The sequence below is a fragment of the Martes martes genome (assembly GCF_963455335.1).
Source record: "Martes martes genome assembly, chromosome: 12".
NCBI classification, from domain to species: Eukaryota; Metazoa; Chordata; class Mammalia; order Carnivora; family Mustelidae; genus Martes; species Martes martes.
In genome coordinates this window covers 59,714,504-59,732,835 of record NC_137900.1, presented here as the reverse complement: position 1 = coordinate 59,732,835, position 18,332 = coordinate 59,714,504, and the positions used below count along the sequence as shown (strand labels likewise).

Below are 18,332 nucleotides of genomic sequence, written 5' to 3'. Positions count from 1 at the left end.
TGTGTATGAGAGAGAGAGTGTGTGTGTGCATATGTGCATGAGTCAGGGTGGGGCCTGGGGAGGGGCAGAGGGAAAGGGAGAGAGAGAATCCTAAGCAGGTTCCATGCCCAGCACTGAGCCGGACTAATGGCTCTATCTCACAACCCTGAGATCATGACCTGAGCTGAAATCAGGAGTCAGAAGCCCAAAGACTGAGCCATGCAGGCACCCCTCAAGTGCTCTTTAAAAGAATTTTGTTAGCTGCAGTGCTCTATAAATTTCATCTGTGTCCAGTCTGGTTGACAGTGTTCTTCAGATCTTCTATACCCTTACTGATTTTTTATTTACTTTTTCTATTGCTTTCTGAGAGAACAGTGTTTAAGCTTTCAGATATACATGATGAATTTTACTTCTAGTAATACTAGTTTTTGCTCTCTGTGTTTTGAACTTCTGTTATTAGGTACATATACCTTTAGGATTGTGATGCTTCCTTTGTGAATTAACCCTTTTATCATTACATAATGTGGCTGTTTTTCCTGATGATGGTCGTTGTTCTGTTTAATATTAATATAGGAACTCCAAATTTCTTTTAATTAGTTTCCAGTGGTATTTATTTTTCCATCTTTTAACTCTTTATGTATATCTTGTTATTTAAAGTGGATTTCCTATAGATAGCATATAGTTGGATATTATTTTTATTTATTCTGACAATGTCTGTTGTTTAATTGGTGTGTTTATACTATTTATATTTAACATAGTTATTGATATGTAGATTTAGGTCTCTTCCGCTCCATGTTCCTTATTCAGTCATTCAGCAATTGTTTTTAACTCCTTTATTAAGAATTAATTTATATACCTGAATCCACTTATGTATACAATTCGTGATTTTTAGTACATTTATGGAGTTTTGTAACCATCACCACAGTTCAGTTTTAGAATAGTTTTACCATCACAGAAATATCCCTCTTACCCATGTAAAGTTACTCCTGTTTTCCTCACCCCAGTCATCCATGAATCTACTTTCTGTTTGTATAGATTTACTTTTTCTGGACATTTGGTATAAATGTAATTATACAATATATGGCCTCTTGCACCTGGATATTTAAATGTAGCATGTTTCTGAGGTTGATCTATGTTGTAACATGTATCACTGCTTTCCTTTTTATTGCCTCCTAGTAAGTCCATTGTATGGATGCCATGTTTTTTGTTTATCCATTCGCCAGCAGATGGACATTTGGATTAGTTCATGAAGTTTCTGGCAATTTAGCCATTTATTTCTGGACTTTCAATTATCTTTTATTGATCTATATGGCTGTCCTTACACTAGTATCATGCTGTCTTGATTACTATAGCTTTGTGTTAGTTTTGAAATCAGAAAGTATAAGTTTGTTCTTCAAAATCGTTTTTTCTATTTTGGGTCCTTTGACTTTTCACATAAAACTTAGTATCAACTTGTCAATTTCTGTAATAAAGACAGCTTGTATTTTAACAGGGATTGCATTGAATCTATAGATAGATTTGGAAAGAATTGCTGTTTAATAATATTTCATCTTCTGGGGCGCCTGGGTGGCTCAGTGGGTTAAAGCCGCTGCCTTCGGCTCAGGTCATGATCCCAGGGTCCTGGGATCGAGCCCCGTATCGGGCTCTCTGCTCAGCAGGGAGCCTGCTTCCTCCCTTCTCTCTCTGCCTGCCTCTCTGCCTACTTGTGATCTGTCTGTTAAATAAATAAAAAATCTTTAAAAAAAAAAAATAATAATATTTCATCTTCTAATCTATGAACATGAAATGTCTCTCAATTTATTTAGCTCTTTTTCTTAGCAATAGTTCATAGTTTCCTGTATATAATTCTTGTATTTCTTTTGTTAAATTCTTTTTTTTTAAGGTTTTATTTATTTATTTGACAGACAGAGATCACAAGTAGGCAGAGAGGCAGGCAGAGAGAGAGGGGGAAGCAGGCTCCCTGCTGAGCAGAGAGCCCGATGCGGGACTCAATCTAGGACCCTGGGATCATGACCTGAGCCAAAGGCAGAGGCTTTAACCCACTGAGCCACCCAGGCGCCCCTTTTGTTAAATTCTTAAGAGTTGTTTTCTTAATTTGATTTGTGGATGACTGAGTGGTGATATTTAGAAATGAAATTTCTTTTTTGTGTATTGATCTTGAATCTCATGAACTTAACTCATTCAAAACTAATTTTTTGTTTGTTTTTTGATTCTTTAAGGATTTTTTACTCACAAGATCATGTTATCTATGAATAAAGATAGTTTTACTTCTTCCTTTCCAACATGGATGCCTCTTATTCCTTTTTCTTGCCTAGTTGTACTGGCTAGAATCTCCAACAGAATGTTACATAGCAATGGTGAGTGCAGACATCATTGCCTTGCCTTGATTTTATGGGGAAATCACTCAGTATTTCATAATCTCCATAGGTATAATGTTAGCTATGGGTTTTTCATAAATGTTATTGGGTTAAGGAAATTCTCTTGTCTTCCTAGTTTGTTGAATTTTTTTACACAACGGTACTTGTACCTTGATGAAAAGGGCTCTATAAGGTTCTCTTTTTCACACAGTAGTTCAATTACTTGGGTCATGTCTCTCAATTAAAGAGAATTCTCCTTGTTCCTCAACTATTGGACTTGTAAATCTATGACAAACTTAAAATTAAGGATGTTCCAGGAAAGGAAAAAAATTTCCCACGAAGCAGACAATAAGGCAAAGCAGATAGGTTACACCAAAGACCACTGAACAAGATTCTATTAGATCGCCTTTTCCCCAGAACTCATTTTTATAACAGTTATTGTGATATTACTCTTTTACAAACTAACACAAAACTTTCATACTCATTTTCCTTTTTCTGTTAGAGATTTTCTCTACTCAAGGCCTATCACTCAATGCATACCCTTCTTTATTAATCAAAATGATTGTTGGTTATGTAGCTGCTTAAATGTTTAGGAAGATTCTCAGCTAATATTAGAACCAGCTCCTCTACATGCTTGGATGACAGGAAAATGGCTTTACAAAAAAGAATGGTATCCATCCCTTGGCCACTCAACTAATACTTATGACCCGTTAATCTGATACTAGAAGGAAGCTTGGAAGCCAAAGGATGCCCCATAACCACTCAGACTTCATTGCTAGCAATCATCCTTATGCATAGAAAACCTTAAAGGTACTAAACCCAATTTAGAGCATGTTCTGGACTCACTTTGTAATCACACAGTTTGGTTTGACTCATGATGGAGATTGGACTTCTATATATAGTAACACAGATTTTAGAATAATGACAATAGATAACTTTGATTATGCTATTAGGAAAATTACTGTATCCAACCTTAGCTTATTCTGCAAAACAAGGGAAAGCTACCTTGGGCTACTTCTTGTATATACCTCTGAAAATCATAGATAAAATTCAAGCTGTTCCCCCAAACTGGCATGAGGTAGTCACTTCTAACCAACCCTCAATCATTAGGAAAACTCTAATATAATAAATCACTGAAAATAATAAACAACCTCTCTATTCTCACTATTTAAGGTGTCTTATAACAGTATACCTTTGAGTCTCATTATGTGTTTGAGAGCTCCCAATTGCAAACTATTTTTATGCACATAATAAACTCTGACTAATTAAAAAAATTTTTTTTCTCACGAATTGCTGTTGGAGCTTGTTGAATGTTTTTTCTGTACCAATTAAGGTGATCATATAGTTTTTGTCCTTTTTTATATTACCATGATGTATTGCATTAGTAGGTTTTTATATGTTAAATCAGACTTGTATTCCTGGAATAAATTCCATTTGATCATATTGTTTAATCCATTTTATATTTTGCTAGATTCAATTTCCTGTTATTTTGTTGAGGATTTTTGTGTCTGTATTCATGAAGCATTTGGTTTATGATTTTTTTCTTTTTATGTTTTTGTCCAACATTTGTATTTGGTAATATTAACCTAAAAGAGTAAGTTGAGAAGTGTTTCTTCATTTGCTATTTTCCAAAGAATTTGTGAGAGGTTGGTATTACACATTCTTGAAATTTTGATAGAATTCACCACTGAAATTATCTGGGCCTCGGATTTTATTTGTAGAGATATTTTAAATTATTAATTCGCTTTCTTTTTTTTTTTAAGTTTTTTATTTATTTATTTTATAAACAGAGATCACAAGTAGGCAGAGAGGCAGGCAGAGAGAGAGAGAGAGAGAGAGACAGACAGACGAGGAAGCAGGCTCCCGGCTGAGCAGAGAGCCTGATGTGGGGCTCAATCCCAGGACCCTGGGATCATGACCTGAGCTGAAGGCAGAGGCTTTAACCCACTGAGCCATCCAGGCACCCCTCACTTTCTTTATTTTTATGGGTCTAGTTGGATTTTCCATTTCTTCGCAAGTTAGTTTTGGTAATTTGTATCTTTTCAGAACTTTATCTGTTTTATATAAGTTGTCCAAATTATTGGCATAAAGTTGTTGACATCATTTCTTTTATAACCCTTTAATTTCTCTAAGATTTAAATCTTTAAAAACAACAACAACAAAAAACCCCACAAAGAACCAAGGCACCTGTGTGGCTCAGTGAATTAAGCCTCTGTCTTCGGCTCAGGTCATGATCTCAGGGTCCCGGGATTGAGCCCCGGCATCAGGCTCTCTGCTCAGCGGGGAGCCTGCTTCCCCCTCTGTCTATGCCTGCCTCTCAGCTTACTTGTGAACCCTCCCTCTGTCAAATAAATAAGTAAAATCTTTTTAAAAAACACCAAAACCCCCCCAAAGAACCAACTTTTGTCTTTATTGATTTCCTTCATTGTTTTTGTTTTCTATTTCATTGATTTTTATTGTGTTCTTTATTTCCTTTTTCCCTGCTAGCTTAGCATTTATTTATTTATTTTATTTTAAAAAGACTTTATTTATTTATTTGTCAGAGAGAGGGAGAGAGCATAAGCAGGGGAGTGGCAGGCAGAGCAGGCAGAGGGAGAAATAGGCTCCTTGCTGAACAAGGAGCCTGATGAAGGACTCAGATCCCAGGACCCTGGAATCATGACCTGAACCAAGGCAGCTGCTTAACCCACTGAGCCACCCAGGTGTCCCACTGCTAGCTTAGCATTTGGTTTATTCATCTTTTCCTATTTTCTTAAGATTAAAGCCTAAAGTTATTGATATGTGATTATTCTTTTCTAATACAAGCTTTTAAAAAAATTTAGCTATGTTTTTTCTCTTGCTTTCTCATCTTCTTAGATTGTTGCAATAGTGCCTCTTTTTTTTTTAAAGATTTTATTTTTTTAGTAATCTCTGCACTCAGAGTGGGGCTTGAACCGACAACCCTGAGATCAAGAATCAGTCTTTTACCCAGTCATCCAGTTGTCCCATGCCTCTTTTTTTAACTGTCAATATTGGAATTTCCTTGGTATGGTTTAGGAATCACCAATTTTATGAGTTTTGAAGGTTGCAGAGGGGCAGCCAGTGTCTTGCACTGGACATCCATTATCTAGTATCAGCATCCACCATTCAGTGCCAGTGTCCAGTATCTAATACAGCAACATTGGCATTTTAAGCTAAAGAATCCAGAGTTCAATGATGGCAGCAGGAGTACTTTCATTGGACGCATTCTCTGGTATGATTTTGACTGTGTTTACTCTAAGCATCATTTTTTTGTTCCTGTCTATTTTTTAATCTTGCATCATCAGTCTTTCTAGGGGTTCTCTGAGCTACACAGCACGTTTTTTAAATAAACTCTTTTTCTAATTAAATCAGCCAAAGTTGTTTTCTTTCTTTTTTTTTTTTTTTTTGTAACAAAAAGTAATCAAAAGATTTATTATCTGAATGACTGGGAAAAAGTTAATAGACCTATCCAGGGTAGGAACAAGAAGCTGAAATAGTGTGTTTACAGAAGCAGTCAAGAGGAAAAATAAAATTGCTGTTTTATAACTCTTTAGGATTCCTCTCTTTTAACATGTTATACTACATTTTTAGAGATCAAGTAAATTTTTAAGTAAATCTAAAGATTTTATAATTTCACATTTATACAGCTTGATATCCTTTATTTATCTATCATTCTTAAAGCAAATGACAAATCTAGTTTTCAAAGAAGAAAGCTTGCTATTACTGAGACCTTCAATGTTTTCTGCAACTCCAAATCCAGGAATGTTTCACACAATCGCAAGACTTTCCTTTTTAAGGTGATTACTCTTAATGTATACATACATACTCATTAGCCTATGCTTGCCATACAGTGCAATTACAGACTGTAACACCTCATAACTGATTAAGCTGGAGACAAGCCGTTCAAATGACTTCTAAAGATTTTATTTATTTATTTATATGACAGAGAGATCACCAGTAGGCAGAGAGGCAGGCGGGGAGAGAGAGAGAGAGAGAGAGAGAGAGAGAGTGAGAGAGAGAAGCTGGCTCCCTGCTGAGGGGGCTCGATCCCACAACCCTGAGATCATGACTTGAGCTGAAGGCAGAGGCTTAACCCACTGAGCCACCCAGGTGCTCCACATGACTTCTAGTTATATCTCTTCTAAGACTCTCCAAGAACAAATTAATGAATATATGACATTTACTGAAAAGAAAAAGAGAAAAGCAAAAAGAAAAAGAAACATCCTTCATGGTCTTTCATTTATTTCATCTTTCTCTATAATCTGGTCTCTCCTATGACCTGAATTTTCTCTTTGCTGTTCATTCTGTCCAGTACAATTGTTGCTATCATCATCATCCATTGGTTTAGTTTTTACTTTCATCCCTGCTTCTGAATGAGGCAGATCATCAGGCAAAGAAGCCAGGCAATTCTGAATCATCTCAGTGACTCGTTCCAGATGCTTCTGAAACCGCTCAGCTGTTTTAAGGCGTTGACATTTCTGCACCTCCATTATGACTCTCAATGTCTCTCTTGCTTGGTGGGGTTGGTGTTCATTTATGAGATGATGCACATGTACAAAAAGCAGCTTAAGATCTTCTAGTTTCTCTTCTCATTTTATACTCCCAGGGCTCCTTATCATGATATCTAAGAGGTCTAAGAAATTAATAAGAGTAGACATATTGAGTTTTCTCAGTTCCTTCCTGTGATCAAACTGCATAGGATGAAGCCGTTTGATGCCCTGACTTTCTAAAGGGAGGATGATAAGATCATTACATTGGAACTGATTGCCAACCATTATATAACTGTCTTTTATTGGAGGTGGAGGCTTGGGAGCTAGGTCTTCCTGAATATTTTCATCTGTATATTCCTTGATGTACTGCATTGGGGGTGGTGGAAGAGCACTCACTTGTTGGAAGATCAAAATCCTCGGCTAGGGGTTTATACTGGAGCCGCCTTTGCCTCTGCAACTGAAATCCCCAAAGTTGTTTTCTGTTGATTCATTGGTAACATGACAGGTCTATGCACCTTGCCTTACTTTGCCTCTCAGTTTTGCTTTCTAAAACATCTTTTTAAAAAGTCAGGTCAAATATTATTTCCTCCATACCAGCTATGTTAGTACCCTTCTTCTGGACTTACATAGTACTCTGTGCTTATCTCTGTCATTTCTATCATTGGCCATTTTGTACTATTATCTGCAGGATTTCTGTCTGTATTACTAGCCCATGAGTTTCTTTTCTTTTTTTTTTTTTAAGATTTCATTTATTTATTTGTCAGAGAGAGAGTACACACAAGCAGGCAGAGAGGCAGGCAGAGGCAGCGAGAGAAGCAGGCTCCCTGCTGAGCAAGGAGCCCGATGTGGGACTCGATCCCAGGACCCTGGGATCATGACCTGAGCCGAAGGCAGCGGCTTAACCAACTGAGCCACCCAGGCGTCCCAGCCCGTGAGTTTCTTAATGGCAGAGACCGTGTTTTATTTTCAGTGTCTGAGATGTGGTGGGTCCTCAAAGGCACAAACATAAATGTTTGGTGGGTATTACTTTTAATATCTTTAGATTCTTTATTTTCCTCAAAACTGAATTATTTGCACTATGGGACTCATCAGTGATGTAGATCTATGAGGCCATTGAAGCTTGTGGAAGCCCTTAGTCATTCCTTAGGGCTCAGTTGCTTAGTTTCCAGCAAATGAAATTTAGCTAATTTCTAGGATACGCTGCCTGGTTCTAAGGTATTAAAAAGGCAATTTTCTCTGTTTGTGTATGTCTACCATATTTAGGAGAGTAGTTGATAAGTATGCTTGTTTTTTTTTTTAAGATTTTATTTATTTATTAGTCAGAGAGAGAGAGAGAGAGAGCAAGCGTACAGGCAGACAGAGTGGCAAGCTGAGGCAGAGGTGAAGCAGGCTCCCCGCCGAGCAAGGAGCCCGATGTGGGACTCGATCCCAGGACGCTGGGATCATGACCTGAGCTGAAGGCAGCTGCTTAACCGACTGAGCCACCCAGGCGTCCCAGTATGCTTGTTTTTCTGCAGTTATTTGTAATTTTTGCCAGTAGCATGTGACTTTAATAATGGGACTGTTTTAAAGTTCAGTAAAATAAAATGTTCAGAGATGGAGAAAGGAGGGAAAAATAACACCATAGGTAGAAAAATCTGGGCATGAAAAGACCTTTTTGTATGCTCCTTGAGACCTAGGATAGGTTACTCTTCTTTGTTTTCCTCACAATGGCTCGCACATAATAGATACACTAATATATGTTTTTTTTTTTTTTAACTCTCAGTTTTGCTTACTCTAAAATCTCTTGATTCTCTGATCTTGGGCAGTTCAGGAAATGTTTGGATCGATAGAGTATATATATCCAGAGGAAAAAACCAAAGTGCTTTTGGACCAAGAAATTTGTAGATTTAGGTAGTCTTAAAGTCTTAAATGTAGACTGAGTGATGAAGTCAGAAAGAATTTTTCTAAATCTGGACTCTGGGTCTGCTCTTTGTATGTGTGACGGCCCCTATTGTAAACAGTTTTGAAATCTTTTGGTGATTGTTGGGAACACCCTTGTACAAGTTATTAATCTGGCTTAAGGGAAATAGACTGCACTAATTATGGAAATAGACTGCACTAATTGAAGTGTCTGGAAGCCCCTGGAAAGCCAGAGAGTAGTCTTCTAAGAGGATTTCTACTTTCAGGAAAGCGTGCAGAATTGAGATGAAGTGTTAGAATTGGTGATTCACTAGCTCAAGAGGAAGTTCTCTAAGAAAAGACAGGTGGATAGGTCTCCTAGGCAAGATTCTTGTTCTGTAGTACCCTTTGTGGGCAAACAGTAAACAAAGTTTTGTGAGAAATCACTCTCTGAAATGGCACAGAATGGAGGTATAGAAAACAAAAAGTTCATAGTCTTTTGGAAAAGATGGGCAAATAGGAGTGGATTTACAATGAAATGATTTGCATAGGCTCCTTCCAATGCTCTGCCTGGAAAGGGCTTAGCAATATTGTATAAGTAATATTTTTTCTTAAAGATGCCCCCTCAATGCACACAACCAAATTACATAAGCTTTAGGGCTCATAAAACCTATATCTACCCTAGCATTCAAGTACATCAACAATTATGGCATGTTGTGATAAAGTATCATAAAGATATTCGGACAGTTCTATAGAAGGTCTGAAGGCATCCAGTTCAAGGTAGCTAGCATTTGAAGAGAGATTGAATTCACCAGGAGGGCAAAGATTTTTGTCTTTGTATTCATCACATAGTATCCAGTACCTAGAATATTGCCTGGCACGTATCAAGTGGTCAATAAACATTTTATGTTTATTAGGAGCAATTCAGGGTAGACAGTCGGAGATTATGTATGTGTGGAGGGACTAGCAGTCTAATTTAGTAAGTGCCTGTGGGTGAGTGGGTGGGTGAGTGGTGAGTGATATGGCTGGAGAATAGGTAGGCAGGAGCCAAAGCATGGAGGTTTCAGTTATACCCTGCTTAGGTTTTGGACTATCCTAGGGCTATAGTGAGCCCACTGAAGTCATTAAGCTCGGGAGTGGGATGATCTAATTTGATTTTAGAAAGATCATTCTGAAAGCTGTGTGGAGAATAGAGCAGAAGGGACTGAGGTTTGAGTTAAAATGCTTAAGTAGACTGGTCAAGAAATTATTGAAATATTAGCTAAGACAATGGCACCATATATATATGTGTGTGTGTGTGTGTGTGTGTGTGTGTATATATATATATATATATATATATATATATATATATTTTAATGGTATGTTAGTCACCATACAGTACATCATTAGTTTTTTTTTTTAAGATTTTATTTATTTATTTGACAGACAGAGATCACAAGTAGGCAGAGAGGCAGGCAGAGAGAGGAGGGGGAAGCAGGGTCCCCACTGAGCAGAGAGCCCAATGTGGGGTTCGATCTCAGGACGCTGGAATCGTGACCTGAGCCGAAGGCAGAGGCTTAACCCACTGAGCCACTCAGGTGCCCCATATCATTAGTTTTTGATGTAGTGTTCCATGATTCATTGTTTGCCCGTAACACCCAGTACTCCATGCAATCCGTGCCCTCCTTAATACACATCACTGGTCATCAGGGTATTTCTTGAAACCATGGATATAGTTGAGATCATCCATGGAGAGTGAATAGAGAGAACATAGAAGGAGACCAAAGACAAATTCTTTTAAGGAGCCAGAAAAAGAAGAAAAGACTTTGAAAGAGACTGAAGGGCAAAAAGAAAAACTGGGAGGGAATGTGACCAGAAGGAGCAAGGAGCCAGAGGAAGTCAGGAGAACAGAGCAGGAGGCGACCAACTCAGTAATTGTTGCTGAGTTCCAGAACAATAAGCTTTTAAAAAATAGTTATTGGATTTGGCAATGTGGGTGTTGCTGGGGACTGGGAAAGAGCAATTTTAGCGGAGGGACTGGTGGCAGGAGCCATACTGGAAGTAATGGAATTCCGAGATATGTCCTGCCAATATCTAGCAAGATGATAGATCACCACATTAGAGGGAATTGGTGAGCATGTTACACTTAGCCCAGGTTTTCACATGCCTAATGGATTCTCATACAGAAAATGTCTTTCACTGAGGTTATAAGTGACAATGAGGACTTAGAAACTAAGTATCCTGGAGACAGAGAAGAAAAGGAAGAGTCTTTTCTTTACTATACTCTAACTATGGAAGACCTTCTTGTGTTTCTGGTTTCTCCTTTATTTGATATAAATTTCTTTAAATACCTTGGACAAAATGATTGCAAAGGGCAAGGAAAGAGTGACTGTATATTTTCCAGTCTTCTGAGGATTCTGAAGAAAAGAGAATAAATCCCTCAGACAGTAACTACAAACCTTTGTGCTCCTGATGCCTCTACACAAGAATTACCATTTATATCAAATCAAATTCTACTGTCTGTGAAACTGTCAGTGTTAGACTTCAGGTGGAGTAGAAGCTCCATATTCTAGCTCTAAGTTATTAAATATTGCCAGAAATTTTATTATCTGGAAAACAGATATTCATAATTATTCCATGGTTTTTTAAAAAAGATTTTATTTATTTATATGACAGACAGAGATCATAAGTAGGCAGAAGGAGAGAGCAGGGAAGGAAGGCTCCCCACTGAAGCAAAGAGCCTGATGCGGGACTCGATTCCAGGACCCTGGGATCATGACCTGAATCAAAAGCAGAGGTTTTAACCCACTGACCCACACAGGTGCCCCATATTCCATGGTTTTTAAGAACTCCAGTGAGTAGAGAGATTATGAATATTAGTGAAAGAACATCTGTGAATTTTAAACATTTTAGCCACAGGTCATAGACACAAATTGACTTCAAGAGAGGCCATATAATATGCTGGTAAAGGACATGGGTTCTGGAGTCAAAGAGATCTATATTCAGATCCTAAAACTGCATTTAGTAGATATCTGCCCTTGAGGGCGGTTCCTTTTTTTTTTAAGTTTATTTAACTTTTTTTCAGTGTTCCAAGGTTCCTTGTTTATGCATCACACCCAGTGCTCTATGTTAATACGTGCCCTCCCCATACCCACCACCAGGCTGAGCCTGGTGGTTAAGTTTATTTATTTTTAAGTACTCTCCACACCCAATGTGGGGCTCAAACTCATGATGCCAAGATCGAGAGTCACACTCTTTTCCAACTGAGTCAGCCAGGTGCCCCAGAGGTAGTTTCTTAATATCTCTGAGTCACAGTCTTCTCCTCATCTGTGAAATAGTGGTTAAATAAAGTAATGTATATAAAGCTCTTAGGGTCATGCTTGGCATAAAATATGCACTTAATAAATATCAGTTATTATGTTGCCCAAGATTATAAAATTTTTCAGTGCTGGAATCCAAATTTCACAAACAATATTCTCTTATACCTATAGACATCTGGACATAATAGGGATGGTATATATTTTTATGTACTGTTATATGCTTATCTATTAGTTTGGAAATATAGGCTTTCTTATTCTGGCATTGAGTCCTTTTAATCTTCCTTTCATTACCTCAAACTTGTATATCAAATCAATTCTCTCCTTAGGTATCTGAGTCCTCTTGCACTTAAAAATGACAGAAGCCCAATTCAAAGAAATGTGAACAAAGGAAAACAAATTCAAGCAAAAGTTATGTAATTGGGATGTCAGGGGTGGAGCTGACTGTAGGTTCTTAAAAAATGTCATCTCTTAGGTCTGGTTTTTCTCTCTGCATAGCTCCTTCCATTCACATGCTGCTGCACTGTGAACCTACCTCTGCATTTGCACTAAGGGTATACTTCCCACTGACTGTTCTTAGCCAATGACTGAGTACATTAGCTTTACTAAGGCAGGCCAGTCCTGCAAGATAGAGGACTCCTTTGGCAGGTTCCTTTGGTTTAACGATCTCCCATTGGCATTGCCAAATTTTTCTTTGGACTGAATGACTATCTGAGACTTTTCCTACCCAACCTTTCTTCCTTTCTTCCTTTCTTTCTTTTCTTTTCTTTTTTTTTTTTTTTTTTGGCCTCTCCTACACAAGGGGACAGACCTGTATCATGGTCTGATAGCTCTCTCACCCTTCTCTGGTTCCCTCCCCATTTTCTCTCACAGGAGTTCATCTTGCTCCCACCAGAGATCTCTTGTGTATCTAATTTTATCTTGACTTCTGCTCCTTAGATGGTTCAACCAATACATGTGGCCCAAGAAAACAGGTGGTCAGGTGGGATTCTGGGTATGGTTCACCTGTTTCCCAGTGGGTAAAGATTATTCCCTCCTGGGTGGTATGTGAAGTATGAATAGTCCCTGGTACACAGAGGGGGGCCAGTGAAAAATTCACTGTGAAAGATTCCTGGTTAAGAGGATTGACTGTGCTGATTTTTTTGCTTTGATTCAGTTATTTAGAAGGTATGGGAGAACAGTGCATACAAAGACAGTCGAGTTGGTTGGCTACTGCTAAGTTGAATGAACACTCACTTGGCAGGGGATGAGCTTGAGAAGGCCATTAAATAGTTAAATCTAAGTACAAGAGCCCTATACATTGCAGTGGAAGAGAAGACATAGCTGAGCAGGAAACATATGATCTGATTAGAATGGCAGAGCCCCAGAAACATTTTTTAAAAAGATTTATGTATTTATTTTAGAGAGAGAGTGCTTGAGGGCGCATGTGAGTGGAGGGGACAAGGGAGGGACAAAGGGAGGGAGAGAATCTCAGACTCAGGCTTCCTGTTGAGTGTGGAGCCCAACATGGGGCTTAATCCCACAACCCTGAGATCATGAACTGAGCCAAAACCAAGAGTAGATGCTTAACCAATTGAGCCACCCAGGTGCCCCAAGCTCCAGAGACATTTAAATTATCAGTCAAGCCTGGTCTGTTATGCTAAGGGTCCTGGCTGGGAAAACCGGGGACCTAGATTTATGGGATGGGGACATCTGAATGGATGCTTCTAAGGATTTGGCTCTAAAGACTCCCCCAAACCCTAAGAATTTGCAGAGGTAGTCTACTCTTCTATAGTAAGAGCTAGCACTTTTGCATTGATAGACATTGTATGCCTTTTGGCTTTTATCAGTAATGCTGTTATGAACATTCATGTACAGATTTTTGTGTGGATGTATTTTCATTTCTCTTTGGGTACATGCTTAGAGTGGAATATAGGTCATATGGTAACTCTACATTTTTTTAAAATTTTTATTTCTTTTCAGTGTAACAGTATTCATTGTTTTTGCACCACACCCAGTGCTCCATGCAATCCGTGCCCTCCCTAATACCCACCACCTGGTTCCCCCAACCTCCTACCCCCCCCACCCCTTCAAAATCCTCAGGTTGTTTTTCAGAGTCCATAGTCTCTCATGGTTCACCTCCCCTTCCAATTTCCCTCAACTCCCTTCTCCTCTCCATCTCCCCATGTCCTCCATGTTCTTTGTTATGCTCCACAAATAAGTGAAACCATATGATAATTGACTCTCTCTGCTTGACTTATTTCACTCAGCATAATCTCTTCCAGTCCCATCCATGTTGCTACAAAAGTTGGGTATTCGTCCTTTCTGATGGAGGCATAATACTTCATAGTGTATATGGACCACATCTTCCTTATCCATTTGTCCGTTGAAGGGCATCTTGTTTTTTTCCACAGTTTGGCAACCGTGGCCATTGCTGCTGTAAACATTGGGGTACAGATGGCCCTTCTTTTCACTACTTCTGTATCTTTGGGGTAAATACCCAGTAGTGCAATTGCAGGGTCATAGGGAAGCTCTACTTTTAATTTCTTGAGGAATCTCCACACTGTTTTCCAAAGTGGCTGCACCAACTTGCATTCCCACCAACAGTGTAAGAGCACTGGGTGTGGTGCATAAATAATGAATTCTGTTACGCTGAAAAGAAATTTTAAAAAAGGAATGGCCAATGTTGAGTGAAATAGAAGTGCTTGAGCTAAGGAAAGTGGGCAAGCAGGAACGGATGTGTTATGTGAGGCCACAAAACATACTGGTTGATTTTGTTCTATGGCAGGGCTCAGAAGACACACCATTCATGAGGCCATCAGGAAAGCACTGGTGAGATTAGCATCAGCATCATAGTGGTAGCTCTCCTCTGCAGGTCAGACCTGATAGTAGAAGAGGCAGTTACAGTGTGGGGCTCATTAATATCTGTAGGGATGATGACTTTCAATGTAATAGAGGCTATAATAATTATAATGACCTTCAAGATCTGAGGGTACAGCCAAGGGACCTGAGCTGCACAGAATTGTAGAGATGGTAATAGAGCATGATATCTCTGGCAGAAAAAGAAGTAGCACCACCATGGCAAGTACATATTACTCCCCTAGTTCTTTTTTAAAAGGTACCTCTGACAGTTTACTTGGGTGATTGTGTACTGGGAAAGAGAAAATGCTCAGACATTTTTGGAACTCAATCTGAGTTGTTATTGATACCTGGAGACCCAAAGCGTCATTATAGTTCTAATAAAAGGGAGGACCTACAGATACTGGGTAATAAATTAAGTCACAGATACTGGGTAATAAATTAAGTCCTCACTAAAGTCTGCTCAGAATGGGCCTGCTAGGTTAATGGATGCATGCAGTGGTCATTTTGTCTGTTCCTGATTGCACTGATACACTTGAATGTTAGAATAACCCTTGCATTAGGTTCTGTACGGTAAAAGAGTGAGGAAAGCCAAGTAGAAACCGTTGAAACTGTTCCTTCACCTTCTTTCCTTTCCCAGCCAAGATAATAAATCAGAAACAATATCACATCCCTAGAGAATGACTGAAGACTATTGCTGGCTTAAACAAGCAGTAGCCTTCATCATAGCTACTGTGCCAGATACGGCCTAATTGCGAGAGCACATCAGTAAGTCTTCAGATACATGATATATGGCCATTGATCTGACAAAAGCAATTCTTTTCAATTTCAGTCAGGAAGGAGGATCAGAAAGAGTTTGTATTCATGTTACATGGCCAACACTATTCATTTATACTTTGGCCTCAGGGCTATGTCAACTTTCCTGCCCACTGTCATAATGTAGCTTGATGAGATCTGGACTGCCTAGGTATCCCACAGAACTATCACACTCTTCCATTTCATCGATGGCATGCTGATGTGCTCCAGATGGTGGGAGATAAATCCTACAAAGATTAAGGAACCTGCCATTTCAGTGGCATTTAGGAATCTAATGGTCAGTAGTATGTTGTGATAGCTCTCCAAAGTAAAAAATTGCAGCATCTTTTATTCCCTACCACTAAGATGGAAGCACAGTGCCAATAGACCTGTTTGGGTTCTGGAAGCAATGTATTCTACACCTAGGATCATTGCTTTGGTTCACATACCAGATAATATGGAAGGCTGCCATCTCTGAGTGAGACTTGGAAAAGAAAAGGGCTCTGCCAATAAGATCTGGAGAACCTTCTGGGGTCGGAAGTGTCGATGATGGGAAAAGATGCAGTATGGAGTTTCTGTTAAGATGCAGTTGAGGAGGGGGGCACCTGGGTGGCTCAGTGGGTTAAGCCTCTGCCTTCAGCTCAGGTCATGATCTCAGGGTCCTGGGATCGAGCCCCGCATCGGGCTCTCTGCTCAGCAGGGAGCCTGCTTCCCTTTCTCTCTCTCTGCCTGCCTCTCTGCCTACTTGTGATCTCTCTCTGTCAAATAAATAAATAAAATCTTTAAAGAAAAAAAAAGATCCAGTTGAGGAGGGGCACCTGGGTGGCTCAGTTGGTTGGGCAACTGCCTTCGGCTCAGGTCATGATCCTGGAGTCCCCGGATCGAGTCCCGAATTGGGCTCCCTGCTCGGCAGGGAGTCTGCTTCTCCCACTGACCTTCTCCACTCATTCTCATTCTCTCTCTCTCTCTCAAATAAATAAATTTTAAAAAAATCTTAAAAAAAAATCCAGTGGGGGAATCATAGTGCAGGCCTTTAGAATTCTGACTATTGTTGCTCTGAATGTTTAGCTTGTCAACAATAGAGACCAATGCTGAGCCCTTGATGGGGCACTATTCTTTGAGGAAGCCCATCAGGTACTTGTTGGCAAGTCAACTACATTGGGCCTTATCTATAATGGAAGAGCTGGTGGTTAGGGATAGGTGAACAGGGATAGATGGCATAGGTGACTTATTTTGGATATGAGTTTGCATTTCCTACCTGTAGTGCCTTGGCCACCATCACTATAGGCTTATGGAATGCCTAATCTACAAGCAGAATTCTCACACAGCTTAGTTTCCAAACATGGAAACTCCTTCACCGTAGAGGATTTGTGAAGTAAGTATGGGCCCGCTGGTCATATATTACACCATCCAGGGTCAGCTGGCCTTAGAAAACGTTGGAACAGTCTTTTAAAGGCAGAGCTGAAGTGCCAGCTTTGTAATAACACTCTGAAAGGACGGGAAATATATAGAGAAAATTTCTGGTGCTAGGCCTCCAGTGGGAAGAATACACGGGTCTGGGAACCAAGGAATAAAAGATGCTGCAACCTGAGAAGGGTGTGATTACCAACTATATGATTACCAAACCCTTTAGGAATGAATGTTCAGGTCACACCACCAGGTAGGCCATCAAGACCAGCAAGGTGACAGATGACAGTGAGGAGAATTTAAAATGGAGAAGGCAGAGTATCAGTTGCAGGCCTGAAATCAACAGCAGTGATGAGAGCTGCAGTTCATTCCATTAACCCGGCCCTTCCTCAAGAAGAAAGGCCCCTGAGAACCAAGGAGGAACTGCTCCACAATCCCCTGTAGAGAGGGAGATGTGCAACTATGTTCTCATAGTTGCCTCTCAGATCTCCTACTGTGGGGAGCATTATTACTGATGCCCCCAACTGCTGTATCTAAATACACCACTGCATTTGCTCAGAGGCTATGTTTCCTGTGGTATCTTTTAGCCGGAGAGGTGCACAGCAGAGATATTGCAGCAAGCCCAGCCCATTCCCGTGAGACAGAGTTCTCCTCTGACTGATGGTTTTGGCCCGATTATTCTATATCAGCTTTGCAGAAACTTTCTGAAAGCTTCATGGCAGTCTAAGGCTTTTCCTATTGTACTTTCTTTCACGTTCTCCTTCCTATGGGTGAGATGTGTGTCATTCTCTGGCAGATGTCCTCCTTCTCCAGGTCCCTCTCCATTTTCTTTTTTTTTTTTTCCCCTCTCCATTTTCTTTCACAGGCATTCCCACCAATTTCTTGCAAGTCTGATCTGATCTTGGTGTTTACTTCTTGGAGGACCTGAATGAACACAGGTAGGAATAAGTTTACCCATTATATAGATGAAAAAACTATGCTTCAGAGAGGTTAAGTGACCTGCACAAGGTTATACAGCCACTTAGTGGCAGAGCAATGATTTTAATCCAGGATTATCTGACTTCAACGCCTGTGTGCCTAGATTTCATATTCTTGTTTTCCTGCCTCTGCCCTTTCTGTTTACTTCATTCTCTCTTAGTCTCCTGGAAAGGCTTTTGAATATTCCAGTCTGTCTCTACCTTGCAAAGGTAGGAGGAGTTTTTGACCACACTTGTACCAGAATGTGAAAAGAAGAACATTTGTATTCCTGGGGTCTGTGACAGTTCTTGGGATTAAAGAGTCTTCGTGGG

The 18,332-nt window shown here is 39.6% G+C and overlaps 1 protein-coding gene and 1 pseudogene across 2 annotated transcripts in view; both read right to left on the bottom strand.

Moving 5' to 3' along the window:
* Nucleotides 1–18,332, bottom strand: part of PHF24 (PHD finger protein 24) — a 205,408-nt gene that overhangs the window by 39,118 nt on the left and 147,958 nt on the right. The gene's annotated exons all lie outside the window — the stretch shown is intronic.
* On the bottom strand, nucleotides 6,563–16,915 carry LOC308353373 (mediator of RNA polymerase II transcription subunit 7-like; annotated as a pseudogene). Its single transcript has 2 exons — nucleotides 16,895–16,915; nucleotides 6,563–7,246 (listed from the first exon to the last, which is right to left on the bottom strand). The product of its transcript is annotated as a mediator of RNA polymerase II transcription subunit 7-like (transcript).